Raw genomic sequence first — 26723 nt, forward strand, 5'->3', positions numbered from 1 at the left:
ACGATGCACACACACAGCGAGCATTCATTCACCTTCTCCCGCTTGGCCGCTCTATTTCCCAAACGCTGGCCCGCCCCTCCACCACTAAAACCACCTCCGCCGCCACCACCACCAAGTCCACCGAGTCACCTCCACCAGGGCCAGCACCACCGCTATCGTCACCGCCGCCGCCACGAACACCCCCGTCGCAGGCAGCACCACCACCCCGAGAACCACCGCGGACACTCCCGGGTCCAACAGCACCACAGCCTGCAAACCCCAAGCGGCACCGCCAGCCCCAGCACCTCCTCCTCCACCCCTCACCACCCTCCTACTCCCCCAGACACCCCTACTCCTCTCCTGCCCCACACTCCCCTCCCCGCTCCGCCCCCACCCGCGGCCCCCACGTTCCAAATTCTGCTTGGCCGGGGACCGCGGGTTGCATTCGTCCCTTTGGCCTCTTTTCAACTCAACCCCAGACACACACCTGAGACCCGACTCTTTGTCGTGGGCAGAGGTCACTTGTGTCTCTGGGGCAGTTGAATTCCCCACCCTTGCCTGCTGCCTACCCCTCCTCTCACCCTACTCCTTCGCCTGACCACCTCGCAGCACAGGACACCAGTCTCGCCGGCCTGGGCCCTCTCCCACCACGGGGGCTTCCATCTTCCTCGCGCCAGGGCCCACGCCCCCTGCCCGCCACCTGCTGTTCCTTCCAGCCCCCAGGCTCACCCCCTCCATCCCTCCGCCACCAACCCCGTGGACCCCGGGCCCCTCTACGCACACTTCCACCGGTCCTGTCCTCCTCCCTCGGGCCCCTCGGACAAACCCCTGCTCCGTCCCCACCGGCACCCTAAACCTCGGCCCCCCCACCGCACCGCCCCCCCCCCCCCCCCGCGGCACCCGTGCCGGGCAAGGTGCGCCACCGCCCGGAGCCTGTGCAGAGCCCCTGCCTGAGCGGCCAGCCGCACTCCCGGCCACATCCCGCAAGCCCCGCACCTCCCCGCCCACGCTCCACTCCGACCCACCCGGGACGCCCTCCCACACCTCCCCCGTGAGCAGCACGACGCTCACGGCCGTCCCCTCTTTTCGGGGTCGTTTGGCCCTGTGCCCTGACCCGCGTGGGAGGCCACCCACGGGAACAGACACCTTCATCCCGCTCTGTCACCCGCCCACCCACACTCACCCCCAGCACCCCGGCCAGGCCGGTGAGGGAACTTCCTGCGCTGGCGGTGAGCACCCCCATGCCCACAGGGGCTCCTCGGCACACGTCAGAACGGCTCCGTCTAAACCCGCGGAGTGTGCCGCCGCCGCCGCCGCCGCCGCCGCCGCCGCCGCGGCTCTCTGCCCTTCCTGGGCTCGGCTCTCCACTTTTGCCTCCGAAGGAGCCAGTCGGCGAAGAGGTGTTCAAGTCGCTGACAGCGGCCCGGTTGTTGTGGCGGGAAGGAGACCGAGAGCTGCCATCTACTTCGGGGAGTGTCCACAGAAGGAGATGGATCCAAGGGTGGAGACAGGGATGGCGTCCATCCTGGGTGGCTGGATGGTCGGTAAGGCGGGAACGGGAACACATCGGACCGTCCAATCTAGGTGGCGGGTGGGGGGAGGGGTGTGTCGGGCAGGGAAGCGTTCCCGGTAACCTTCTGGCCACTTGGTGAGAGGACTGAGAGCGTCGGTGATGCCCAGTCGAATACAATGTTGGCCAGAAGTCCACTCTGTCATCCCTCTGCCTCCAGCCCCCCACCCCCCCTGCTTGGCCAGACTGGCCTCCTCCATCTCCCTGCTCTGTCTCCTCCGCCGCCGCCGCCCGGTGGTCTAGCTACCCGGACAGACGGACGGGTCCAGGTTCATTCTGACTTCTCCGCCTCCCGGGCGCCAGGCTCCGGCTCTCGGCTCCCCTCGGCGCACGAGACCACGACGCACTTGGCGCCCAATCGGCGGCCCCGGGGAGACGCAGCCGGCACAGGACCTGGCCGGCGGCGGCGGGTAAGCTGCCCGCGCCTTCGCCGGCACGAGGCGCCAAGTAAAAGAGCACGCCACAGGCCCCGGCCGGTGGCCGGACCTGGCGACGTAGACCCCGCGCCCTCCCCCACCACCCCAACCCGAGCCACACCTCAGGAGGCAGGAAGGGGTGGCTTGGGGGCCGCGACGTTTGTCCCGGCCGAAGGCGTGCCGCTGGAGAGTCGAAGCACGTGCGGTGGCCACGGCAGGCGAGAGTGGCTGCCCGGGCCACTGTGGTTTGGGGCTGAGGAAGAGCGGGAGCGAGGCGAGCGTCCGAGGATGAGGAGGAGGAGGAGGAGGAGGAGGAGGAGGAGGAGAGACGTCGGGTGGGCGAGGCGAGGCGAGCGAGGGCCAAAAAGGTTGGCAGGGGCGCAGGTGAGGTGGCAGGGCTTGGGCTGGCCGTGGAGGGTGCCGGGTGGCCTTGTCGGGGGTCCGGGGCCGAGGCCGAGGGGTAAGGGGCGAAGCGAGCGAGCGAGCTCTGGCGTGGGCTAAAAGGGGGTTGTGGAGGTGCTGGGGAGGTGGGGAGGCGGAGAGGAAGAAGATAAGGCTTCCCTGACCGGGAATCGAACCCGGGCCGCGGCGGTGAGAGCGCCGAATCCTAACCACTAGACCACCAGGGAGCGTCAGGCCTCGGGCCTGGCCTGCGCCTCCTGGACCCGGGGCCTCCATCCCGCCCGCTCGGCGCTCCCTTGGCGCCAGCCCCCTGCCTTTGGCAGGCCAGCCGCGCGCGGCCCCCGGCAATGCAGGCGCCCTAGCGTTCTTCCTGCCCGGCTGCACCCTCAAAACACTGCGCGCGCCTCCTTCTCGCACACACGCACACGGCCGCGGGCCCGGCTCCCGGCCTCCGGCTCCCGGCTCCGGGCCAGGAGGGCCCTGCGGTTCCGCAAAAGGTCGGCCCGCTGCGTTGGCCGGGAATCGAACCCGGGTCAACTGCTTGGAAGGCAGCTATGCTCACCACTATACCACCAACGCTGCACAGCCCGCGCCGCCCCGAGATGCCGGCCCGGGGCTCGCGCCGGCGCCGTCACGCCGCCGCCGCTGCCGCCGCCCGGCGCAGCCCTGCCCCGACGCCCCGCCCGCTCGCAGCTCGGCGCTGCCCCAGGCGCCGCCAACGGCCGCCCCGCGCCAGACGCAGCGGCCCTCGTCCGCCGGCCCGACCGCCTCTGGGGGCGCCCTGGCCGCCGTTCGACCCGACCAAAGCCAAAGCCGACCCCGACCCCGTCACGTCCGCCCTCCTCCTCCCTCCTCAGGTCCTGCGGCAGCGGGCTCGGCCAAGCCCTTCTCCACCGGCGGCTCCGCCAGGCCACTTCCGCGAGGCACCGAGGCGGGGGACCCATCCGACCCCCGACCCGTCCCGGCAGCTGTGCAGCTGTGCGTCGCGTCGCAAGGAGCCCATTGCGCCAGCCACCTTGGCAGGGCCGCTCGTCGGGCGCCGTGGGGAGGAGCAGAGGAAGCCCTCGCTCGGCTGCGGCGAGCAAGCGCCCGGCGAGGAGGAGGACAAGGAGGAGGGGAGAAGGGTCCGGGTGGGCGAGGGTGGGCAGCCGGGGCACGAGTCGGCGGCCTGCGCCTCGCTGGAGGGCGGGGGAGGGAGAAGAAGGGCCCTTGGGCGCAAGCGGCTGGACGGAGAGCGGTGCCGGCGACCAAAAGAGGGCGTCTTGCCTCCCCGTCGGGGAATCGAACCCCGGTCTCCCGCGTGACAGGCGGGGATACTCACCACTATACTAACGAGGACGGCGGCGGCCGCCCCGGCGCGCGATCGCTGTCCGGCTGCCCGCCGACGCCTACCCTGCTCTCGACCTCCTGCCCACCACGGCTGCCCGGCGCGTGCCCGGCCCGGCCCGACCCGACCCCTAAACAATCGCGTCATTCGACAAAGCAGATGGCGACCTCGATGCGGATGCGGACCCGGACCCGGACCCGGACCCGGACCCGGGGCTGCTCAACGCTCCGAGTGCGCGCTGCCTGTTGCCTCCAGTGCGGGGATCGCGCCGGCAGGAAGAGGCCCGAGAGGGCGAGCAAGGCGGCGGGGAGAAGGTGGGCGCGCGCCGTGCCACGTCCGCCGCGAGGAGAGGCGCGGGTGGGGGCTGGCGGCAGAGGACGGCCGCACCCCGGGGACGCGGCCCGGCGGGGGCCGGGGGTGGGCGAGGGTGTGTGGGCGGCGGAGCCCGGCGAGTCTCCCCGCCGGTCGGCGCGCGGGTCCCGTCCCTTGCGCGCCCACACAGCGGCCCGCCAGGCGCCGCGTGCGGCCAGGGTGGCACCGCTCTGCGCGTCGGGTCCCAGCCAGGTGAGCGGACACGCGCCCAGGCCCGCCGTCAGGATGGCCGAGCGGTCTAAGGCGCTGCGTTCAGGTCGCAGTCTCCCCTGGAGGCGTGGGTTCGAATCCCACTCCTGACACGCCAACCTTTTGGCCCGCCCAACAAATGCCCGGGTCCCGGGCCTCCGCGACACCCCGTCGCAGCTCTTTACCGCCTTACCGTCCGTCGCTGGCTTGCGCTCTTGCCGCCTCTCCAAAGTCCAGCCCCTACACCCACGCCTCTCGCCCCACCAGCTGCTCAGGCACGGCCACCTTTCCTGCCGACCCGTGCGCCGGCCTGGCAGAAATAGCCCAGGAGGGTGCTCCGGCGCCTTGAACCCCCTGGCAACTGGCTTGCTGGACGCACGCGCTCCCCCACCCACTCACACACCCTTCCTACCTGACCCCCCGCACGCGGAAGCTTCAGGACTTTGCACCACATCTTTCCCTCCCCTGCTTCCCCTCCCCGCCCCGGCGCCCCCCACCTCCCTCCGACCCGATCCCTGCGCCCCACCCCCTCCCCGCGCCCCCTCCCCCCGCTCCGTGCTTGTGGGTTCCCCCCTCCCTAACTGCCTCCCTCCCACTCCCGTCTCCGCTCCCACTGCCGCTCCCTCACCGCGCCCTGCGTGAAGAAAGCCCTCCACGGGTCACCGTCCGACTTCTGTCTGCTGAACAGCGACTCCCTCTGAGAGCCTGACACTCGCGCAACCAGCAGCACAACCGTCCGACGTTCTGTCCTTGCCGCCAGCCCCGCCCGCCTGCCCACCCATGCCATTCTCTCCACACCCTACTGAGGTCGCGGTCCCCATCTTGCTGGCCTGTGCCACCCACCGCGATTTTTCACCTCGGGGCCTCGCCCTGGCCACCTGCCTGCCTCCCGGGACACGCGCAGCGCAGCCATCTGCTCGCCAGCCAACGACAGAGCCCTCCCTGCACAGGGCCTGCCTGGCACCTGAGCCCAAGCCGGGAAGGTTGCTCCAGTGAGTAGCCAGCAGAAGCCCTGGGCCCCCCCCCCGTCACGCACCCGCCAACGTCCGGCCCCCAGCCGGGGCCACCCCCCTCGGCGGCCACACCGCGTCTCCAAGCGGGAAACCGCAGCCGGGGCCGAACCCCACCACACCGGCGCGCTCCCTCAGCGGGCTGCCCGCGAGCCGGCAGCCACTGCGCCACAGCGCTCCTCCGATCCGAGACCGCGCTCCTGCCTCGCCACCGACGCACCGGAGCTGGACCCTGGCCGGGGAGCCGTCGGCCAGAGCGCAGAAGCCAGGCTCGGGCACTTGGCCTGGCCTCTGGGCCTGAGGCCCGCTCGGCGGCGGGCGGCGGCGGAGGCCGCGCTCCCGGGCCTCCAGCTCCGACGGCTCCCCCCACGCCCCGCCGCCCCCGCCCTCGCACAGCCGGAGCACCGTTCCCGCCCGTGCCCGCCCTCGCGCCCAGCGCCCCGGCAAGAAAGCCAGCCGCCCAAGGCACTTTGGGACCGGGCTGTGGGTCGTCGAAGGAAACGTCGGCCTTCAGCTGCACCCGCCCACAGATCGCCTACCCTGACTGGCATTCGGGCGCGGGCCAGGCTTGGTCCGGCTCCCGGCTGCCTCTGGCGACGCCGGCCATCTCGCCGCGGCCCTGGGCGGCAGAGAAGGCGCGGCACGGGCCGAGCCTGCCTCGGTGCCTCGGTGCCTCCTCGCCCGCCCCCTTGCGACCGCGCCTGCGCCCTAGCGCCCTTCACGTACCTGGAGCCTCTCTTGGAGCCCACCAGTCCGCCGCCTGCTCAGATGGAGCAGGTGGCCGCGGAGGGCGGGCGGGGACCAGCGTCGGGCGGCTGGTGGCGGCGGCCATCGGTGCATGGGTGGTTCAGTGGTAGAATTCTCGCCTGCCACGCGGGAGGCCCGGGTTCGATTCCCGGCCCATGCAGCACCCCGATCCCCTTTTGGTCCCGCCGCCCCAACGCCGAGCGAGGCTTCCTCTCTCCCGCGCTCAAGGCACCTGTCCCACACCGGCTCTGCGGCCCACCGCAGCACATTCCACGTGCTCTCGTCTCCCCCGCCCCCACCCCCAAGCCCCCTCTCTCGCCCTGGAGACAGAAAGTGCACGCGGGGAACCAAGCCCCCGTGCCCAGACACCTCGACCGCTCAGCCACTCTTGTGCCCACACGCCTTCCTTGTCCCTCTGCTCTTCGCTCCCGTGACCCCGCTCGGCTCACGCCTTTCGCTTCGAGGAAGGCTACCCTGCACCACACACTGGCCCCCGCACGCCCCACTCCGTCACGGGGGTTCGCCCCCGCTCTCTGCCTCGCTCTACCCCCACTCCGAGAATCAGACCGTGTCGGTTCCTACCACCAGTAGGAGGCAACTTGCCACTCCTACGAGTGATCCACCGCATTCTCCCCGACGGTCACCGACTCGTGATGGCGCGCGCTCCAGTCGTTCCGAAGAGTTCCACGATATCATCACGATGCACACACACAGCGAGCATTCATTCACCTTCTCCCGCTTGGCCGCTCTATTTCCCAAACGCTGGCCCGCCCCTCCACCACTAAAACCACCTCCGCCGCCACCACCACCAAGTCCACCGAGTCACCTCCACCAGGGCCAGCACCACCGCTATCGTCACCGCCGCCGCCACGAACACCCCCGTCGCAGGCAGCACCACCACCCCGAGAACCACCGCGGACACTCCCGGGTCCAACAGCACCACAGCCTGCAAACCCCAAGCGGCACCGCCAGCCCCAGCACCTCCTCCTCCACCCCTCACCACCCTCCTACTCCCCCAGACACCCCTACTCCTCTCCTGCCCCACACTCCCCTCCCCGCTCCGCCCCCACCCGCGGCCCCCACGTTCCAAATTCTGCTTGGCCGGGGACCGCGGGTTGCATTCGTCCCTTTGGCCTCTTTTCAACTCAACCCCAGACACACACCTGAGACCCGACTCTTTGTCGTGGGCAGAGGTCACTTGTGTCTCTGGGGCAGTTGAATTCCCCACCCTTGCCTGCTGCCTACCCCTCCTCTCACCCTACTCCTTCGCCTGACCACCTCGCAGCACAGGACACCAGTCTCGCCGGCCTGGGCCCTCTCCCACCACGGGGGCTTCCATCTTCCTCGCGCCAGGGCCCACGCCCCCTGCCCGCCACCTGCTGTTCCTTCCAGCCCCCAGGCTCACCCCCTCCATCCCTCCGCCACCAACCCCGTGGACCCCGGGCCCCTCTACGCACACTTCCACCGGTCCTGTCCTCCTCCCTCGGGCCCCTCGGACAAACCCCTGCTCCGTCCCCACCGGCACCCTAAACCTCGGCCCCCCCACCGCACCGCCCCCCCCCCCCCCCCCCCGCGGCACCCGTGCCGGGCAAGGTGCGCCACCGCCCGGAGCCTGTGCAGAGCCCCTGCCTGAGCGGCCAGCCGCACTCCCGGCCACATCCCGCAAGCCCCGCACCTCCCCGCCCACGCTCCACTCCGACCCACCCGGGACGCCCTCCCACACCTCCCCCGTGAGCAGCACGACGCTCACGGCCGTCCCCTCTTTTCGGGGTCGTTTGGCCCTGTGCCCTGACCCGCGTGGGAGGCCACCCACGGGAACAGACACCTTCATCCCGCTCTGTCACCCGCCCACCCACACTCACCCCCAGCACCCCGGCCAGGCCGGTGAGGGAACTTCCTGCGCTGGCGGTGAGCACCCCCATGCCCACAGGGGCTCCTCGGCACACGTCAGAACGGCTCCGTCTAAACCCGCGGAGTGTGCCGCCGCCGCCGCCGCCGCCGCCGCCGCCGCCGCGGCTCTCTGCCCTTCCTGGGCTCGGCTCTCCACTTTTGCCTCCGAAGGAGCCAGTCGGCGAAGAGGTGTTCAAGTCGCTGACAGCGGCCCGGTTGTTGTGGCGGGAAGGAGACCGAGAGCTGCCATCTACTTCGGGGAGTGTCCACAGAAGGAGATGGATCCAAGGGTGGAGACAGGGATGGCGTCCATCCTGGGTGGCTGGATGGTCGGTAAGGCGGGAACGGGAACACATCGGACCGTCCAATCTAGGTGGCGGGTGGGGGGAGGGGTGTGTCGGGCAGGGAAGCGTTCCCGGTAACCTTCTGGCCACTTGGTGAGAGGACTGAGAGCGTCGGTGATGCCCAGTCGAATACAATGTTGGCCAGAAGTCCACTCTGTCATCCCTCTGCCTCCAGCCCCCCACCCCCCCTGCTTGGCCAGACTGGCCTCCTCCATCTCCCTGCTCTGTCTCCTCCGCCGCCGCCGCCCGGTGGTCTAGCTACCCGGACAGACGGACGGGTCCAGGTTCATTCTGACTTCTCCGCCTCCCGGGCGCCAGGCTCCGGCTCTCGGCTCCCCTCGGCGCACGAGACCACGACGCACTTGGCGCCCAATCGGCGGCCCCGGGGAGACGCAGCCGGCACAGGACCTGGCCGGCGGCGGCGGGTAAGCTGCCCGCGCCTTCGCCGGCACGAGGCGCCAAGTAAAAGAGCACGCCACAGGCCCCGGCCGGTGGCCGGACCTGGCGACGTAGACCCCGCGCCCTCCCCCACCACCCCAACCCGAGCCACACCTCAGGAGGCAGGAAGGGGTGGCTTGGGGGCCGCGACGTTTGTCCCGGCCGAAGGCGTGCCGCTGGAGAGTCGAAGCACGTGCGGTGGCCACGGCAGGCGAGAGTGGCTGCCCGGGCCACTGTGGTTTGGGGCTGAGGAAGAGCGGGAGCGAGGCGAGCGTCCGAGGATGAGGAGGAGGAGGAGGAGGAGGAGGAGGAGGAGGAGAGACGTCGGGTGGGCGAGGCGAGGCGAGCGAGGGCCAAAAAGGTTGGCAGGGGCGCAGGTGAGGTGGCAGGGCTTGGGCTGGCCGTGGAGGGTGCCGGGTGGCCTTGTCGGGGGTCCGGGGCCGAGGCCGAGGGGTAAGGGGCGAAGCGAGCGAGCGAGCTCTGGCGTGGGCTAAAAGGGGGTTGTGGAGGTGCTGGGGAGGTGGGGAGGCGGAGAGGAAGAAGATAAGGCTTCCCTGACCGGGAATCGAACCCGGGCCGCGGCGGTGAGAGCGCCGAATCCTAACCACTAGACCACCAGGGAGCGTCAGGCCTCGGGCCTGGCCTGCGCCTCCTGGACCCGGGGCCTCCATCCCGCCCGCTCGGCGCTCCCTTGGCGCCAGCCCCCTGCCTTTGGCAGGCCAGCCGCGCGCGGCCCCCGGCAATGCAGGCGCCCTAGCGTTCTTCCTGCCCGGCTGCACCCTCAAAACACTGCGCGCGCCTCCTTCTCGCACACACGCACACGGCCGCGGGCCCGGCTCCCGGCCTCCGGCTCCCGGCTCCGGGCCAGGAGGGCCCTGCGGTTCCGCAAAAGGTCGGCCCGCTGCGTTGGCCGGGAATCGAACCCGGGTCAACTGCTTGGAAGGCAGCTATGCTCACCACTATACCACCAACGCTGCACAGCCCGGGCCGCCCCGAGATGCCGGCCCGGGGCTCGCGCCGGCGCCGTCACGCCGCCGCCGCTGCCGCCGCCCGGCGCAGCCCTGCCCCGACGCCCCGCCCGCTCGCAGCTCGGCGCTGCCCCAGGCGCCGCCAACGGCCGCCCCGCGCCAGACGCAGCGGCCCTCGTCCGCCGGCCCGACCGCCTCTGGGGGCGCCCTGGACCACCCGACCAAAGCCAAAGCCGACCCCGACCCCGTCACGTCCGCCCTCCTCCTCCCTCCTCAGGTCCTGCGGCAGCGGGCTCGGCCAAGCCCTTCTCCACCGGCGGCTCCGCCAGGCCACTTCCGCGAGGCACCGAGGCGGGGGACCCATCCGACCCCCGACCCGTCCCGGCAGCTGTGCAGCTGTGCGTCGCGTCGCAAGGAGCCCATTGCGCCAGCCACCTTGGCAGGGCCGCTCGTCGGGCGCCGTGGGGAGGAGCAGAGGAAGCCCTCGCTCGGCTGCGGCGAGCAAGCGCCCGGCGAGGAGGAGGACAAGGAGGAGGGGAGAAGGGTCCGGGTGGGCGAGGGTGGGGCAGCCGGGGCACGAGTCGGCGGCCTGCGCCTCGCTGGAGGGCGGGGGAGGGAGAAGAAGGGCCCTTGGGCGCAAGCGGCTGGACGGAGAGCGGTGCCGGCGACCAAAAGAGGGCGTCTTGCCTCCCCGTCGGGGAATCGAACCCCGGTCTCCCGCGTGACAGGCGGGGATACTCACCACTATACTAACGAGGACGGCGGCGGCCGCCCCGGCGCGCGATCGCTGTCCGGCTGCCCGCCGACGCCTACCCTGCTCTCGACCTCCTGCCCACCACGGCTGCCCGGCGCGTGCCCGGCCCGGCCCGACCCGACCCCTAAACAATCGCGTCATTCGACAAAGCAGATGGCGACCTCGATGCGGATGCGGACCCGGACCCGGACCCGGACCCGACCCGGGGCTGCTCAACGCTCCGAGTGCGCGCTGCCTGTTGCCTCCAGTGCGGGGATCGCGCCGGCAGGAAGAGGCCCGAGAGGGCGAGCAAGGCGGCGGGGAGAAGGTGGGCGCGCGCCGTGCCACGTCCGCCGCGAGGAGAGGCGCGGGTGGGGGCTGGCGGCAGAGGACGGCCGCACCCCGGGGACGCGGCCCGGCGGGGGCCGGGGGGTGGGCGAGGGTGTGTGGGCGGCGGAGCCCGGCGAGTCTCCCCGCCGGTCGGCGCGCGGGTCCCGTCCCTTGCGCGCCCACACAGCGGCCCGCCAGGCGCCGCGTGCGGCCAGGGTGGCACCGCTCTGCGCGTCGGGTCCCAGCCAGGTGAGCGGACACGCGCCCAGGCCCGCCGTCAGGATGGCCGAGCGGTCTAAGGCGCTGCGTTCAGGTCGCAGTCTCCCCTGGAGGCGTGGGTTCGAATCCCACTCCTGACACGCCAACCTTTTGGCCCGCCCAACAAATGCCCGGGTCCCGGGCCTCCGCGACACCCCGTCGCAGCTCTTTACCGCCTTACCGTCCGTCGCTGGCTTGCGCTCTTGCCGCCTCTCCAAAGTCCAGCCCCTACACCCACGCCTCTCGCCCCACCAGCTGCTCAGGCACGGCCACCTTTCCTGCCGACCCGTGCGCCGGCCTGGCAGAAATAGCCCAGGAGGGTGCTCCGGCGCCTTGAACCCCCTGGCAACTGGCTTGCTGGACGCACGCGCTCCCCCACCCACTCACACACCCTTCCTACCTGACCCCCCGCACGCGGAAGCTTCAGGACTTTGCACCACATCTTTCCCTCCCCTGCTTCCCCTCCCCGCCCCGGCGCCCCCCACCTCCCTCCGACCCGATCCCTGCGCCCCACCCCCTCCCCGCGCGCCCCCTCCCCCCGCTCCGTGCTTGTGGGTTCCCCCCTCCCTAACTGCCTCCCTCCCACTCCCGTCTCCGCTCCCACTGCCGCTCCCTCACCGCGCCCTGCGTGAAGAAAGCCCTCCACGGGTCACCGTCCGACTTCTGTCTGCTGAACAGCGACTCCCTCTGAGAGCCTGACACTCGCGCAACCAGCAGCACAACCGTCCGACGTTCTGTCCTTGCCGCCAGCCCCGCCCGCCTGCCCACCCATGCCATTCTCTCCACACCCTACTGAGGTCGCGGTCCCCATCTTGCTGGCCTGTGCCACCCACCGCGATTTTTCACCTCGGGGCCTCGCCCTGGCCACCTGCCTGCCTCCCGGGACACGCGCAGCGCAGCCATCTGCTCGCCAGCCAACGACAGAGCCCTCCCTGCACAGGGCCTGCCTGGCACCTGAGCCCAAGCCGGGAAGGTTGCTCCAGTGAGTAGCCAGCAGAAGCCCTGGGCCCCCCCCCCGTCACGCACCCGCCAACGTCCGGCCCCCAGCCGGGGCCACCCCCCTCGGCGGCCACACCGCGTCTCCAAGCGGGAAACCGCAGCCGGGGCCGAACCCCACCACACCGGCGCGCTCCCTCAGCGGGCTGCCCGCGAGCCGGCAGCCACTGTGCCACAGCGCTCCTCCGATCCGAGACCGCGCTCCTGCCTCGCCACCGACGCACCGGAGCTGGACCCTGGCCGGGGAGCCGTCGGCCAGAGCGCAGAAGCCAGGCTCGGGCACTTGCCTGGCCTCTGGGCCTGAGGCCCGCTCGGCGGCGGGCGGCGGCGGAGGCCGCGCTCCCGGGCCTCCAGCTCCGACGGCTCCCCCCACGCCCCGCCGCCCCCGCCCTCGCACAGCCGGAGCACCGTTCCCGCCCGTGCCCGCCCTCCGCGCCCAGCGCCCCGGCAAGAAAGCCAGCCGCCCAAGGCACTTTGGGACCGGGCTGTGGGTCGTCGAAGGAAACGTCGGCCTTCAGCTGCACCCGCCCACAGATCCCCTACCCTGACTGGCATTCGGGCGCGGGCCAGGCTTGGTCCGGCTCCCGGCTGCCTCTGGCGACGCCGGCCATCTCGCCGCGGCCCTGGGCGGCAGAGAAGGCGCGGCACGGGCCGAGCCTGCCTCGGTGCCTCGGTGGCCTCCTCGCCCGCCCCCTTGCGACCGCGCCTGCGCCCTAGCGCCCTTCACGTACCTGGAGCCTCTCTTGGAGCCCACCAGTCCGCCGCCTGCTCAGATGGAGCAGGTGGCCGCGGAGGGCGGGCGGGGACCAGCGTCGGGCGGCTGGTGGCGGCGGCCATCGGTGCATGGGTGGTTCAGTGGTAGAATTCTCGCCTGCCACGCGGGAGGCCCGGGTTCGATTCCCGGCCCATGCAGCACCCCGATCCCCTTTTGGTCCCGCCGCCCCAACGCCGAGCGAGGCTTCCTCTCTCCCGCGCTCAAGGCACCTGTCCCACACCGGCTCTGCGGCCCACCGCAGCACATTCCACGTGCTCTCGTCTCCCCCCGCCCCCACCCCCAAGCCCCCTCTCTCGCCCTGGAGACAGAAAGTGCACGCGGGGAACCAAGCCCCGTGCCCAGACACCTCGACCGCTCAGCCACTCTTGTGCCCACACGCCTTCCTTGTCCCTCTGCTCTTCGCTCCCGTGACCCCGCTCGGCTCACGCCTTTCGCTTCGAGGAAGGCTACCCCTGCACCACACACTGGCCCCCGCACGCCCCACTCCGTCACGGGGGTTCGCCCCCGCTCTCTGCCTCGCTCTACCCCCACTCCGAGAATCAGACCGTGTCGGTTCCTACCACCAGTAGGAGGCAACTTGCCACTCCTACGAGTGATCCACCGCATTCTCCCCGACGGTCACCGACTCGTGATGGCGCGCGCTCCAGTCGTTCCGAAGAGTTCCACGATATCATCACGATGCACACACACAGCGAGCATTCATTCACCTTCTCCCGCTTGGCCGCTCTATTTCCCAAACGCTGGCCCGCCCCTCCACCACTAAAACCACCTCCGCCGCCACCACCACCAAGTCCACCGAGTCACCTCCACCAGGGCCAGCACCACCGCTATCGTCACCGCCGCCGCCACGAACACCCCCGTCGCAGGCAGCACCACCACCCCGAGAACCACCGCGGACACTCCCGGGTCCAACAGCACCACAGCCTGCAAACCCCAAGCGGCACCGCCAGCCCCAGCACCTCCTCCTCCACCCCTCACCACCCTCCTACTCCCCCAGACACCCCTACTCCTCTCCTGCCCCACACTCCCCTCCCCGCTCCGCCCCCACCCGCGGCCCCCACGTTCCAAATTCTGCTTGGCCGGGGACCGCGGGTTGCATTCGTCCCTTTGGCCTCTTTTCAACTCAACCCCAGACACACACCTGAGACCCGACTCTTTGTCGTGGGCAGAGGTCACTTGTGTCTCTGGGGCAGTTGAATTCCCCACCCTTGCCTGCTGCCTACCCCTCCTCTCACCCTACTCCTTCGCCTGACCACCTCGCAGCACAGGACACCAGTCTCGCCGGCCTGGGCCCTCTCCCACCACGGGGGCTTCCATCTTCCTCGCGCCAGGGCCCACGCCCCCTGCCCGCCACCTGCTGTTCCTTCCAGCCCCCAGGCTCACCCCCTCCATCCCTCCGCCACCAACCCCGTGGACCCCGGGCCCCTCTACGCACACTTCCACCGGTCCTGTCCTCCTCCCTCGGGCCCCTCGGACAAACCCCTGCTCCGTCCCCACCGGCACCCTAAACCTCGGCCCCCCCCACCGCACCGCCCCCCCCCCCCCCGCGGCACCCGTGCCGGGCAAGGTGCGCCACCGCCCGGAGCCTGTGCAGAGCCCCTGCCTGAGCGGCCAGCCGCACTCCCGGCCACATCCCGCAAGCCCCGCACCTCCCCGCCCACGCTCCACTCCGACCCACCCGGGACGCCCTCCCACACCTCCCCCGTGAGCAGCACGACGCTCACGGCCGTCCCCTCTTTTCGGGGTCGTTTGGCCCTGTGCCCTGACCCGCGTGGGAGGCCACCCACGGGAACAGACACCTTCATCCCGCTCTGTCACCCGCCCACCCACACTCACCCCCAGCACCCCGGCCAGGCCGGTGAGGGAACTTCCTGCGCTGGCGGTGAGCACCCCCATGCCCACAGGGGCTCCTCGGCACACGTCAGAACGGCTCCGTCTAAACCCGCGGAGTGTGCCGCCGCCGCCGCCGCCGCCGCCGCCGCCGCCCGCGGCTCTCTGCCCTTCCTGGGCTCGGCTCTCCACTTTTGCCTCCGAAGGAGCCAGTCGGCGAAGAGGTGTTCAAGTCGCTGACAGCGGCCCGGTTGTTGTGGCGGGAAGGAGACCGAGAGCTGCCATCTACTTCGGGGAGTGTCCACAGAAGGAGATGGATCCAAGGGTGGAGACAGGGATGGCGTCCATCCTGGGTGGCTGGATGGTCGGTAAGGCGGGAACGGGAACACATCGGACCGTCCAATCTAGGTGGCGGGTGGGGGGAGGGGTGTGTCGGGCAGGGAAGCGTTCCCGGTAACCTTCTGGCCACTTGGTGAGAGGACTGAGAGCGTCGGTGATGCCCAGTCGAATACAATGTTGGCCAGAAGTCCACTCTGTCATCCCTCTGCCTCCAGCCCCCCACCCCCCCTGCTTGGCCAGACTGGCCTCCTCCATCTCCCTGCTCTGTCTCCTCCGCCGCCGCCGCCCGGTGGTCTAGCTACCCGGACAGACGGACGGGTCCAGGTTCATTCTGACTTCTCCGCCTCCCGGGCGCCAGGCTCCGGCTCTCGGCTCCCCTCGGCGCACGAGACCACGACGCACTTGGCGCCCAATCGGCGGCCCCGGGGAGACGCAGCCGGCACAGGACCTGGCCGGCGGCGGCGGGTAAGCTGCCCGCGCCTTCGCCGGCACGAGGCGCCAAGTAAAAGAGCACGCCACAGGCCCCGGCCGGTGGCCGGACCTGGCGACGTAGACCCCGCGCCCTCCCCCACCACCCCAACCCGAGCCACACCTCAGGAGGCAGGAAGGGGTGGCTTGGGGGCCGCGACGTTTGTCCCGGCCGAAGGCGTGCCGCTGGAGAGTCGAAGCACGTGCGGTGGCCACGGCAGGCGAGAGTGGCTGCCCGGGCCACTGTGGTTTGGGGCTGAGGAAGAGCGGGAGCGAGGCGAGCGTCCGAGGATGAGGAGGAGGAGGAGGAGGAGGAGGAGGAGGAGGAGAGACGTCGGGTGGGCGAGGCGAGGCGAGCGAGGGCCAAAAAGGTTGGCAGGGGCGCAGGTGAGGTGGCAGGGCTTGGGCTGGCCGTGGAGGGTGCCGGGTGGCCTTGTCGGGGGTCCGGGGCCGAGGCCGAGGGGTAAGGGGCGAAGCGAGCGAGCGAGCTCTGGCGTGGGCTAAAAGGGGGTTGTGGAGGTGCTGGGGAGGTGGGGAGGCGGAGAGGAAGAAGATAAGGCTTCCCTGACCGGGAATCGAACCCGGGCCGCGGCGGTGAGAGCGCCGAATCCTAACCACTAGACCACCAGGGAGCGTCAGGCCTCGGGCCTGGCCTGCGCCTCCTGGACCCGGGGCCTCCATCCCGCCCGCTCGGCGCTCCCTTGGCGCCAGCCCCCTGCCTTTGGCAGGCCAGCCGCGCGCGGCCCCCGGCAATGCAGGCGCCCTAGCGTTCTTCCTGCCCGGCTGCACCCTCAAAACACTGCGCGCGCCTCCTTCTCGCACACACGCACACGGCCGCGGGCCCGGCTCCCGGCCTCCGGCTCCCGGCTCCGGGCCAGGAGGGCCCTGCGGTTCCGCAAAAGGTCGGCCCGCTGCGTTGGCCGGGAATCGAACCCGGGTCAACTGCTTGGAAGGCAGCTATGCTCACCACTATACCACCAACGCTGCACAGCCCGGGCCGCCCCGAGATGCCGGCCCGGGGCTCGCGCCGGCGCCGTCACGCCGCCGCCGCTGCCGCCGCCCGGCGCAGCCCTGCCCCGACGCCCCGCCCGCTCGCAGCTCGGCGCTGCCCCAGGCGCCGCCAACGGCCGCCCCGCGCCAGACGCAGCGGCCCTCGTCCGCCGGCCCGACCGCCTCTGGGGGCGCCCTGGCCGCCGTTCGACCCGACCAAAGCCAAAGCCGACCCCGACCCCGTCACGTCCGCCCTCCTCCTCCCTCCTCAGGTCCTGCGGCAGCGGGCTCGGCCAAGCCCTTCTCCACCGGCGGCTCCGCCAGGCCACTTCCGCGAGGCACCGAGGCGGGGGACCCATCCGACCCCCGACCCGTCCCGGCAGCTGTGCAGCTGTGCGTCGCGTCGCAAGGAGCCCATTGCGCCAGCCACCTTGGCAGGGCCGCTCGTCGGGCGCCGTGGGGAGGAGCAGAGGAAGCCCTCGCTCGGCTGCGGCGAGCAAGCGCCCGGCGAGGAGGAGGACAAGGAGGAGGGGAGAAGGGTCCGGGTGGGCGAGGGTGGGCAGCCGGGGCACGAGTCGGCGGCCTGCGCCTCGCTGGAGGGCGGGGGAGGGAGAAGAAGGGCCCTTGGGCGCAAGCGGCTGGACGGAGAGCGGTGCCGGCGACCAAAAGAGGGCGTCTTGCCTCCCCGTCGGGGAATCGAACCCCGGTCTCCCGCGTGACAGGCGGGGATACTCACCACTATACTAACGAGGACGGCGGCGGCCGCCCCGGCGCGCGATCGCTGTCCGGCTGCCCGCCGACGCCTACCCTGCTCTCGACCTCCTGCCCACCACGGCTGCCCGGCGCGTGCCCGGCCCGGCCCGACCCGACCCCTAAACAATCGCGTCATTCGACAAAGCAGATGGCGACCTCGATGCGGATGCGGACCCGGACCCGGACCCGGACCCGGACCCGGGGCTGCTCAACGCTCCGAGTGCGCGCTGCCTGTTGCCTCCAGTGCGGGGATCGCGCCGGCAGGAAGAGGCCCGAGAGGGCGAGCAAGGCGGCGGGGAGAAGGTGGGCGCGCGCCGTGCCACGTCCGCCGCGAGGAGAGGCGCGGGTGGGGGCTGGCGGCAGAGGACGGCCGCACCCCGGGGACGCGGCCCGGCGGGGGCCGGGGGTGGGCGAGGGTGTGTGGGCGGCGGAGCCCGGCGAGTCTCCCCGCCGGTCGGCGCGCGGGTCCCGTCCCTTGCGCGCCCACACAGCGGCCCGCCAGGCGCCGCGTGCGGCCAGGGTGGCACCGCTCTGCGCGTCGGGTCCCAGCCAGGTGAGCGGACACGCGCCCAGGCCCGCCGTCAGGATGGCCGAGCGGTCTAAGGCGCTGCGTTCAGGTCGCAGTCTCCCCTGGAGGCGTGGGTTCGAATCCCACTCCTGACACGCCAACCTTTTGGCCCGCCCAACAAATGCCCGGGTCCCGGGCCTCCGCGACACCCCGTCGCAGCTCTTTACCGCCTTACCGTCCGTCGCTGGCTTGCGCTCTTGCCGCCTCTCCAAAGTCCAGCCCCTACACCCACGCCTCTCGCCCCACCAGCTGCTCAGGCACGGCCACCTTTCCTGCCGACCCGTGCGCCGGCCTGGCAGAAATAGCCCAGGAGGGTGCTCCGGCGCCTTGAACCCCCTGGCAACTGGCTTGCTGGACGCACGCGCTCCCCCACCCACTCACACACCCTTCCTACCTGACCCCCCGCACGCGGAAGCTTCAGGACTTTGCACCACATCTTTCCCTCCCCTGCTTCCCCTCCCCGCCCCGGCGCCCCCCACCTCCCTCCGACCCGATCCCTGCGCCCCACCCCCTCCCCGCGCCCCCTCCCCCCGCTCCGTGCTTGTGGGTTCCCCCCTCCCTAACTGCCTCCCTCCCACTCCCGTCTCCGCTCCCACTGCCGCTCCCTCACCGCGCCCTGCGTGAAGAAAGCCCTCCACGGGTCACCGTCCGACTTCTGTCTGCTGAACAGCGACTCCCTCTGAGAGCCTGACACTCGCGCAACCAGCAGCACAACCGTCCGACGTTCTGTCCTTGCCGCCAGCCCCGCCCGCCTGCCCACCCATGCCATTCTCTCCACACCCTACTGAGGTCGCGGTCCCCATCTTGCTGGCCTGTGCCACCCACCGCGATTTTTCACCTCGGGGCCTCGCCCTGGCCACCTGCCTGCCTCCCGGGACACGCGCAGCGCAGCCATCTGCTCGCCAGCCAACGACAGAGCCCTCCCTGCACAGGGCCTGCCTGGCACCTGAGCCCAAGCCGGGAAGGTTGCTCCAGTGAGTAGCCAGCAGAAGCCCTGGGCCCCCCCCCCCGTCACGCACCCGCCAACGTCCGGCCCCCAGCCGGGGCCACCCCCCTCGGCGGCCACACCGCGTCTCCAAGCGGGAAACCGCAGCCGGGGCCGAACCCCACCACACCGGCGCGCTCCCTCAGCGGGCTGCCCGCGAGCCGGCAGCCACTGCGCCACAGCGCTCCTCCGATCCGAGACCGCGCTCCTGCCTCGCCACCGACGCACCGGAGCTGGACCCTGGCCGGGGAGCCGTCGGCCAGAGCGCAGAAGCCAGGCTCGGGCACTTGGCCTGGCCTCTGGGCCTGAGGCCCGCTCGGCGGCGGGCGGCGGCGGAGGCCGCGCTCCCGGGCCTCCAGCTCCGACGGCTCCCCCCACGCCCCGCCGCCCCCGCCCTCGCACAGCCGGAGCACCGTTCCCGCCCGTGCCCGCCCTCGCGCCCAGCGCCCCGGCAAGAAAGCCAGCCGCCCAAGGCACTTTGGGACCGGGCTGTGGGTCGTCGAAGGAAACGTCGGCCTTCAGCTGCACCCGCCCACAGATCCCCTACCCTGACTGGCATTCGGGCGCGGGCCAGGCTTGGTCCGGCTCCCGGCTGCCTCTGGCGACGCCGGCCATCTCGCCGCGGCCCTGGGCGGCAGAGAAGGCGCGGCACGGGCCGAGCCTGCCTCGGTGCCTCGGTGCCTCCTCGCCCGCCCCCTTGCGACCGCGCCTGCGCCCTAGCGCCCTTCACGTACCTGGAGCCTCTCTTGGAGCCCACCAGTCCGCCGCCTGCTCAGATGGAGCAGGTGGCCGCGGAGGGCGGGCGGGGACCAGCGTCGGGCGGCTGGTGGCGGCGGCCATCGGTGCATGGGTGGTTCAGTGGTAGAATTCTCGCCTGCCACGCGGGAGGCCCGGGTTCGATTCCCGGCCCATGCAGCACCCCGATCCCCTTTTGGTCCCGCCGCCCCAACGCCGAGCGAGGCTTCCTCTCTCCCGCGCTCAAGGCACCTGTCCCACACCGGCTCTGCGGCCCACCGCAGCACATTCCACGTGCTCTCGTCTCCCCCGCCCCCACCCCCAAGCCCCCTCTCTCGCCCTGGAGACAGAAAGTGCACGCGGGGAACCAAGCCCCCGTGCCCAGACACCTCGACCGCTCAGCCACTCTTGTGCCCACACGCCTTCCTTGTCCCTCTGCTCTTCGCTCCCGTGACCCCGCTCGGCTCACGCCTTTCGCTTCGAGGAAGGCTACCCTGCACCACACACTGGCCCCCGCACGCCCCACTCCGTCACGGGGGTTCGCCCCCGCTCTCTGCCTCGCTCTACCCCCACTCCGAGAATCAGACCGTGTCGGTTCCTACCACCAGTAGGAGGCAACTTGCCACTCCTACGAGTGATCCACCGCATTCTCCCCGACGGTCACCGACTCGTGATGGCGCGCGCTCCAGTCGTTCCGAAGAGTTCCACGATATCATCACGATGCACACACACAGCGAGCATTCATTCACCTTCTCCCGCTTGGCCGCTCTATTTCCCAAACGCTGGCCCGCCCCTCCACCACTAAAACCACCTCCGCCGCCACCACCACCAAGTCCACCGAGTCACCTCCACCAGGGCCAGCACCACCGCTATCGTCACCGCCGCCGCCACGAACACCCCCGTCGCAGGCAGCACCACCACCCCGAGAACCACCGCGGACACTCCCGGGTCCAACAGCACCACAGCCTGCAAACCCCAAGCGGCACCGCCAGCCCCAGCACCTCCTCCTCCACCCCTCACCACCCTCCTACTCCCCCAGACACCCCTACTCCTCTCCTGCCCCACACTCCCCTCCCCGCTCCGCCCCCACCCGCGGCCCCCACGTTCCAAATTCTGCTTGGCCGGGGACCGCGGGTTGCATTCGTCCCTTTGGCCTCTTTTCAACTCAACCCCAGACACACACCTGAGACCCGACTCTTTGTCGTGGGCAGAGGTCACTTGTGTCTCTGGGGCAGTTGAATTCCCCACCCTTGCCTGCTGCCTACCCCTCCTCTCACCCTACTCCTTCGCCTGACCACCTCGCAGCACAGGACACCAGTCTCGCCGGCCTGGGCCCTCTCCCACCACGGGGGCTTCCATCTTCCTCGCGCCAGGGCCCACGCCCCCTGCCCGCCACCTGCTGTTCCTTCCAGCCCCCAGGCTCACCCCCTCCATCCCTCCGCCACCAACCCCGTGGACCCCGGGCCCCTCTACGCACACTTCCACCGGTCCTGTCCTCCTCCCTCGGGCCCCTCGGACAAACCCCTGCTCCGTCCCCACCGGCACCCTAAACCTCGGCCCCCCCACCGCACCGCCCCCCCCCCCCCCCCCGCGGCACCCGTGCCGGGCAAGGTGCGCCACCGCCCGGAGCCTGTGCAGAGCCCCTGCCTGAGCGGCCAGCCGCACTCCCGGCCACATCCCGCAAGCCCCGCACCTCCCCGCCCACGCTCCACTCCGACCCACCCGGGACGCCCTCCCACACCTCCCCCGTGAGCAGCACGACGCTCACGGCCGTCCCCTCTTTTCGGGGTCGTTTGGCCCTGTGCCCTGACCCGCGTGGGAGGCCACCCACGGGAACAGACACCTTCATCCCGCTCTGTCACCCGCCCACCCACACTCACCCCCAGCACCCCGGCCAGGCCGGTGAGGGAACTTCCTGCGCTGGCGGTGAGCACCCCCATGCCCACAGGGGCTCCTCGGCACACGTCAGAACGGCTCCGTCTAAACCCGCGGAGTGTGCCGCCGCCGCCGCCGCCGCCGCCGCGGCTCTCTGCCCTTCCTGGGCTCGGCTCTCCACTTTTGCCTCCGAAGGAGCCAGTCGGCGAAGAGGTGTTCAAGTCGCTGACAGCGGCCCGGTTGTTGTGGCGGGAAGGAGACCGAGAGCTGCCACCTACTTCGGGGAGTGTCCACAGAAGGAGATGGATCCAAGGGTGGAGACAGGGATGGCGTCCATCCTGGGTGGCTGGATGGTCGGTAAGGCGGGAACGGGAACGCATCGGACCGTCCAATCTAGGTGGCGGGTGGGGGGAGGGGTGTGTCGGGCAGGGAAGCGTTCCCGGTAACCTTCTGGCCACTTGGTGAGAGGACTGAGAGCGTCGGTGATGCCCAGTCGAATACAATGTTGGCCAGAAGTCCACTCTGTCATCCCTCTGCCTCCAGCCCCCCACCCCCCCTGCTTGGCCAGACTGGCCTCCTCCATCTCCCTGCTCTGTCTCCTCCGCCGCCGCCGCCCGGTGGTCTAGCTACCCGGACAGACGGACGGGTCCAGGTTCATTCTGACTTCTCCGCCTCCCGGGCGCCAGGCTCCGGCTCTCGGCTCCCCTCGGCGCACGAGACCACGACGCACTTGGCGCCCAATCGGCGGCCCCGGGGAGACGCAGCCGGCACAGGACCTGGCCGGCGGCGGCGGGTAAGCTGCCCGCGCCTTCGCCGGCACGAGGCGCCAAGTAAAAGAGCACGCCACAGGCCCCGGCCGGTGGCCGGACCTGGCGACGTAGACCCCGCGCCCTCCCCCACCACCCCAACCCGAGCCACACCTCAGGAGGCAGGAAGGGGTGGCTTGGGGGCCGCGACGTTTGTCCCGGCCGAAGGCGTGCCGCTGGAGAGTCGAAGCACGTGCGGTGGCCACGGCAGGCGAGAGTGGCTGCCCGGGCCACTGTGGTTTGGGGCTGAGGAAGAGCGGGAGCGAGGCGAGCGTCCGAGGAGGAGGAGGAGGAGGAGGAGGAGGAGGAGGAGGAGAGACGTCGGGTGGGCGAGGCGAGGCGAGCGAGGGCCAAAAAGGTTGGCAGGGGCGCAGGTGAGGTGGCAGGGCTTGGGCTGGCCGTGGAGGGTGCCGGGTGGCCTTGTCGGGGGTCCGGGGCCGAGGCCGAGGGGTAAGGGGCGAAGCGAGCGAGCGAGCTCTGGCGTGGGCTAAAAGGGGGTTGTGGAGGTGCTGGGGAGGTGGGGAGGCGGAGAGGAAGAAGATAAGGCTTCCCTGACCGGGAATCGAACCCGGGCCGCGGCGGTGAGAGCGCCGAATCCTAACCACTAGACCACCAGGGAGCGTCAGGCCTCGGGCCTGGCCTGCGCCTCCTGGACCCGGGGCCTCCATCCCGCCCGCTCGGCGCTCCCTTGGCGCCAGCCCCCTGCCTTTGGCAGGCCAGCCGCGCGCGGCCCCCGGCAATGCAGGCGCCCTAGCGTTCTTCCTGCCCGGCTGCACCCTCAAAACACTGCGCGCGCCTCCTTCTCGCACACACGCACACGGCCGCGGGCCCGGCTCCCGGCCTCCGGCTCCCGGCTCCGGGCCAGGAGGGCCCTGCGGTTCCGCAAAAGGTCGGCCCGCTGCGTTGGCCGGGAATCGAACCCGGGTCAACTGCTTGGAAGGCAGCTATGCTCACCACTATACCACCAACGCTGCACAGCCCGGGCCGCCCCGAGATGCCGGCCCGGGGCTCGCGCCGGCGCCGTCACGCCGCCGCCGCTGCCGCCGCCCGGCGCAGCCCTGCCCCGACGCCCCGCCCGCTCGCAGCTCGGCGCTGCCCCAGGCGCCGCCAACGGCCGCCCCGCGCCAGACGCAGCGGCCCTCGTCCGCCGGCCCGACCGCCTCTGGGGGCGCCCTGGCCGCCGTTCGACCCGACCAAAGCCAAAGCCGACCCCGACCCCGTCACGTCCGCCCTCCTCCTCCCTCCTCAGGTCCTGCGGCAGCGGGCTCGGCCAAGCCCTTCTCCACCGGCGGCTCCGCCAGGCCACTTCCGCGAGGCACCGAGGCGGGGGACCCATCCGACCCCCGACCCGTCCCGGCAGCTGTGCAGCTGTGCGTCGCGTCGCAAGGAGCCCATTGCGCCAGCCACCTTGGCAGGGCCGCTCGTCGGGCGCCGTGGGGAGGAGCAGAGGAAGCCCTCGCTCGGCTGCGGCGAGCAAGCGCCCGGCGAGGAGGAGGACAAGGAGGAGGGGAGAAGGGTCCGGGTGGGCGAGGGTGGGCAGCCGGGGCACGAGTCGGCGGCCTGCGCCTCGCTGGAGGGCGGGGGAGGGAGAAGAAGGGCCCTTGGGCGCAAGCGGCTGGACGGAGAGCGGTGCCGGCGACCAAAAGAGGGCGTCTTGCCTCCCCGTCGGGGAATCGAACCCCGGTCTCCCGCGTGACAGGCGGGGATACTCACCACTATACTAACGAGGACGGCGGCGGCCGCCCCGGCGCGCGATCGCTGTCCGGCTGCCCGCCGACGCCTACCCTGCTCTCGACCTCCTGCCCACCACGGCTGCCCGGCGCGTGCCCGGCCCGGCCCGACCCGACCCCTAAACAATCGCGTCATTCGACAAAGCAGATGGCGACCTCGATGCGGATGCGGACCCGGACCCGGACCCGGACCCGGACCCGGGGCTGCTCAACGCTCCGAGTGCGCGCTGCCTGTTGCCTCCAGTGCGGGGATCGCGCCGGCAGGAAGAGGCCCGAGAGGGCGAGCAAGGCGGCGGGGAGAAGGTGGGCGCGCGCCGTGCCACGTCCGCCGCGAGGAGAGGCGCGGGTGGGGGCTGGCGGCAGAGGACGGCCGCACCCCGGGGACGCGGCCCGGCGGGGGCCGGGGGTGGGCGAGGGTGTGTGGGCGGCGGAGCCCGGCGAGTCTCCCCGCCGGTCGGCGCGCGGGTCCCGTCCCTTGCGCGCCCACACAGCGGCCCGCCAGGCGCCGCGTGCGGCCAGGGTGGCACCGCTCTGCGCGTCGGGTCCCAGCCAGGTGAGCGGACACGCGCCCGGGCCCGCCGTCAGGATGGCCGAGCGGTCTAAGGCGCTGCGTTCAGGTCGCAGTCTCCCCTGGAGGCGTGGGTTCGAATCCCACTCCTGACACGCCAACCTTTTGGCCCGCCCAACAAATGCCCGGGTCCCGGGCCTCCGCGACACCCCGTCGCAGCTCTTTACCGCCTTACCGTCCGTCGCTGGCTTGCGCTCTTGCCGCCTCTCCAAAGTCCAGCCCCTACACCCACGCCTCTCGCCCCACCAGCTGCTCAGGCACGGCCACCTTTCCTGCCGACCCGTGCGCCGGCCTGGCAGAAATAGCCCAGGAGGGTGCTCCGGCGCCTTGAACCCCCTGGCAACTGGCTTGCTGGACGCACGCGCTCCCCCACCCACTCACACACCCTTCCTACCTGACCCCCCGCACGCGGAAGCTTCAGGACTTTGCACCACATCTTTCCCTCCCCTGCTTCCCCTCCCCGCCCCGGCGCCCCCCACCTCCCTCCGACCCGATCCCTGCGCCCCACCCCCTCCCCGCGCCCCCTCCCCCCGCTCCGTGCTTGTGGGTTCCCCCCTCCCTAACTGCCTCCCTCCCACTCCCGTCTCCGCTCCCACTGCCGCTCCCTCACCGCGCCCTGCGTGAAGAAAGCCCTCCACGGGTCACCGTCCGACTTCTGTCTGCTGAACAGCGACTCCCTCTGAGAGCCTGACACTCGCGCAACCAGCAGCACAACCGTCCGACGTTCTGTCCTTGCCGCCAGCCCCGCCCGCCTGCCCACCCATGCCATTCTCTCCACACCCTACTGAGGTCGCGGTCCCCATCTTGCTGGCCTGTGCCACCCACCGCGATTTTTCACCTCGGGGCCTCGCCCTGGCCACCTGCCTGCCTCCCGGGACACGCGCAGCGCAGCCATCTGCTCGCCAGCCAACGACAGAGCCCTCCCTGCACAGGGCCTGCCTGGCACCTGAGCCCAAGCCGGGAAGGTTGCTCCAGTGAGTAGCCAGCAGAAGCCCTGGGCCCCCCCCCCCGTCACGCACCCGCCAACGTCCGGCCCCCAGCCGGGGCCACCCCCCTCGGCGGCCACACCGCGTCTCCAAGCGGGAAACCGCAGCCGGGGCCGAACCCCACCACACCGGCGCGCTCCCTCAGCGGGCTGCCCGCGAGCCGGCAGCCACTGCGCCACAGCGCTCCTCCGATCCGAGACCGCGCTCCTGCCTCGCCACCGACGCACCGGAGCTGGACCCTGGCCGGGGAGCCGTCGGCCAGAGCGCAGAAGCCAGGCTCGGGCACTTGGCCTGGCCTCTGGGCCTGAGGCCCGCTCGGCGGCGGGCGGCGGCGGAGGCCGCGCTCCCGGGCCTCCAGCTCCGACGGCTCCCCCCACGCCCCGCCGCCCCCCGCCCTCGCACAGCCGGAGCACCGTTCCCGCCCGTGCCCGCCCTCGCGCCCAGCGCCCCGGCAAGAAAGCCAGCCGCCCAAGGCACTTTGGGACCGGGCTGTGGGTCGTCGAAGGAAACGTCGGCCTTCAGCTGCACCCGCCCACAGATCGCCTACCCTGACTGGCATTCGGGCGCGGGCCAGGCTTGGTCCGGCTCCCGGCTGCCTCTGGCGACGCCGGCCATCTCGCCGCGGCCCTGGGCGGCAGAGAAGGCGCGGCACGGGCCGAGCCTGCCTCGGTGCCTCGGTGCCTCCTCGCCCGCCCCCTTGCGACCGCGCCTGCGCCCTAGCGCCCTTCACGTACCTGGAGCCTCTCTTGGAGCCCACCAGTCCGCCGCCTGCTCAGATGGAGCAGGTGGCCGCGGAGGGCGGGCGGGGACCAGCGTCGGGCGGCTGGTGGCGGCGGCCATCGGTGCATGGGTGGTTCAGTGGTAGAATTCTCGCCTGCCACGCGGGAGGCCCGGGTTCGATTCCCGGCCCATGCAGCACCCCGATCCCCTTTTGGTCCCGCCGCCCCAACGCCGAGCGAGGCTTCCTCTCTCCCGCGCTCAAGGCACCTGTCCCACACCGGCTCTGCGGCCCACCGCAGCACATTCCACGTGCTCTCGTCTCCCCCGCCCCCACCCCCAAGCCCCCTCTCTCGCCCTGGAGACAGAAAGTGCACGCGGGGAACCAAGCCCCCGTGCCCAGACACCTCGACCGCTCAGCCACTCTTGTGCCCACACGCCTTCCTTGTCCCTCTGCTCTTCGCTCCCGTGACCCCGCTCGGCTCACGCCTTTCGCTTCGAGGAAGGCTACCCTGCACCACACACTGGCCCCCGCACGCCCCACTCCGTCACGGGGGTTCGCCCCCGCTCTCTGCCTCGCTCTACCCCCACTCCGAGAATCAGACCGTGTCGGTTCCTACCACCAGTAG

General features: G+C 71.6%; 19 non-coding genes across 19 annotated transcripts; 7 read left to right on the top strand and 12 right to left on the bottom strand.

The window, feature by feature from the left end:
* Window positions 1-2522: 2522 nt before the first annotated feature.
* On the bottom strand, window positions 2523-2594 carry TRNAE-CUC (transfer RNA glutamic acid (anticodon CUC)). The gene has a single exon. It is a non-coding gene; the product is annotated as a tRNA-Glu (tRNA).
* A 280-nt stretch (window positions 2595-2874) lies between these two features.
* Window positions 2875-2946, bottom strand: TRNAG-UCC (transfer RNA glycine (anticodon UCC)). The gene has a single exon. It is a non-coding gene; the product is annotated as a tRNA-Gly (tRNA).
* A 687-nt stretch (window positions 2947-3633) lies between these two features.
* On the bottom strand, window positions 3634-3705 carry TRNAD-GUC (transfer RNA aspartic acid (anticodon GUC)). Its single transcript has one exon. It is a non-coding gene; the product is annotated as a tRNA-Asp (tRNA).
* A 580-nt stretch (window positions 3706-4285) lies between these two features.
* On the top strand, window positions 4286-4368 carry TRNAL-CAG (transfer RNA leucine (anticodon CAG)). The gene has a single exon. It is a non-coding gene; the product is annotated as a tRNA-Leu (tRNA).
* Window positions 4369-9234: 4866 nt separating this feature from the next.
* Window positions 9235-9306, bottom strand: TRNAE-CUC (transfer RNA glutamic acid (anticodon CUC)). The gene has a single exon. It is a non-coding gene; the product is annotated as a tRNA-Glu (tRNA).
* A 280-nt stretch (window positions 9307-9586) lies between these two features.
* TRNAG-UCC (transfer RNA glycine (anticodon UCC)) lies at window positions 9587-9658 on the bottom strand. Its single transcript has one exon. It is a non-coding gene; the product is annotated as a tRNA-Gly (tRNA).
* Window positions 9659-10339: 681 nt separating this feature from the next.
* On the bottom strand, window positions 10340-10411 carry TRNAD-GUC (transfer RNA aspartic acid (anticodon GUC)). Its single transcript has one exon. It is a non-coding gene; the product is annotated as a tRNA-Asp (tRNA).
* Window positions 10412-10991: 580 nt separating this feature from the next.
* Window positions 10992-11074, top strand: TRNAL-CAG (transfer RNA leucine (anticodon CAG)). The gene has a single exon. It is a non-coding gene; the product is annotated as a tRNA-Leu (tRNA).
* A 1736-nt stretch (window positions 11075-12810) lies between these two features.
* Window positions 12811-12881, top strand: TRNAG-GCC (transfer RNA glycine (anticodon GCC)). The gene has a single exon. It is a non-coding gene; the product is annotated as a tRNA-Gly (tRNA).
* Window positions 12882-15941: 3060 nt separating this feature from the next.
* TRNAE-CUC (transfer RNA glutamic acid (anticodon CUC)) lies at window positions 15942-16013 on the bottom strand. Its single transcript has one exon. It is a non-coding gene; the product is annotated as a tRNA-Glu (tRNA).
* A 280-nt stretch (window positions 16014-16293) lies between these two features.
* On the bottom strand, window positions 16294-16365 carry TRNAG-UCC (transfer RNA glycine (anticodon UCC)). Its single transcript has one exon. It is a non-coding gene; the product is annotated as a tRNA-Gly (tRNA).
* Window positions 16366-17052: 687 nt separating this feature from the next.
* On the bottom strand, window positions 17053-17124 carry TRNAD-GUC (transfer RNA aspartic acid (anticodon GUC)). Its single transcript has one exon. It is a non-coding gene; the product is annotated as a tRNA-Asp (tRNA).
* A 580-nt stretch (window positions 17125-17704) lies between these two features.
* On the top strand, window positions 17705-17787 carry TRNAL-CAG (transfer RNA leucine (anticodon CAG)). The gene has a single exon. It is a non-coding gene; the product is annotated as a tRNA-Leu (tRNA).
* A 1734-nt stretch (window positions 17788-19521) lies between these two features.
* On the top strand, window positions 19522-19592 carry TRNAG-GCC (transfer RNA glycine (anticodon GCC)). The gene has a single exon. It is a non-coding gene; the product is annotated as a tRNA-Gly (tRNA).
* Window positions 19593-22640: 3048 nt separating this feature from the next.
* On the bottom strand, window positions 22641-22712 carry TRNAE-CUC (transfer RNA glutamic acid (anticodon CUC)). Its single transcript has one exon. It is a non-coding gene; the product is annotated as a tRNA-Glu (tRNA).
* Window positions 22713-22992: 280 nt separating this feature from the next.
* Window positions 22993-23064, bottom strand: TRNAG-UCC (transfer RNA glycine (anticodon UCC)). Its single transcript has one exon. It is a non-coding gene; the product is annotated as a tRNA-Gly (tRNA).
* A 687-nt stretch (window positions 23065-23751) lies between these two features.
* Window positions 23752-23823, bottom strand: TRNAD-GUC (transfer RNA aspartic acid (anticodon GUC)). Its single transcript has one exon. It is a non-coding gene; the product is annotated as a tRNA-Asp (tRNA).
* Window positions 23824-24403: 580 nt separating this feature from the next.
* On the top strand, window positions 24404-24486 carry TRNAL-CAG (transfer RNA leucine (anticodon CAG)). The gene has a single exon. It is a non-coding gene; the product is annotated as a tRNA-Leu (tRNA).
* Window positions 24487-26221: 1735 nt separating this feature from the next.
* TRNAG-GCC (transfer RNA glycine (anticodon GCC)) lies at window positions 26222-26292 on the top strand. Its single transcript has one exon. It is a non-coding gene; the product is annotated as a tRNA-Gly (tRNA).
* The last annotated feature ends 431 nt before the right edge of the window (window positions 26293-26723 follow it).

Source organism: Diceros bicornis, chromosome 4 (assembly GCF_020826845.1).
Source record: "Diceros bicornis minor isolate mBicDic1 chromosome 4, mDicBic1.mat.cur, whole genome shotgun sequence".
Lineage (NCBI taxonomy): Eukaryota > Metazoa > Chordata > Mammalia > Perissodactyla > Rhinocerotidae > Diceros > Diceros bicornis.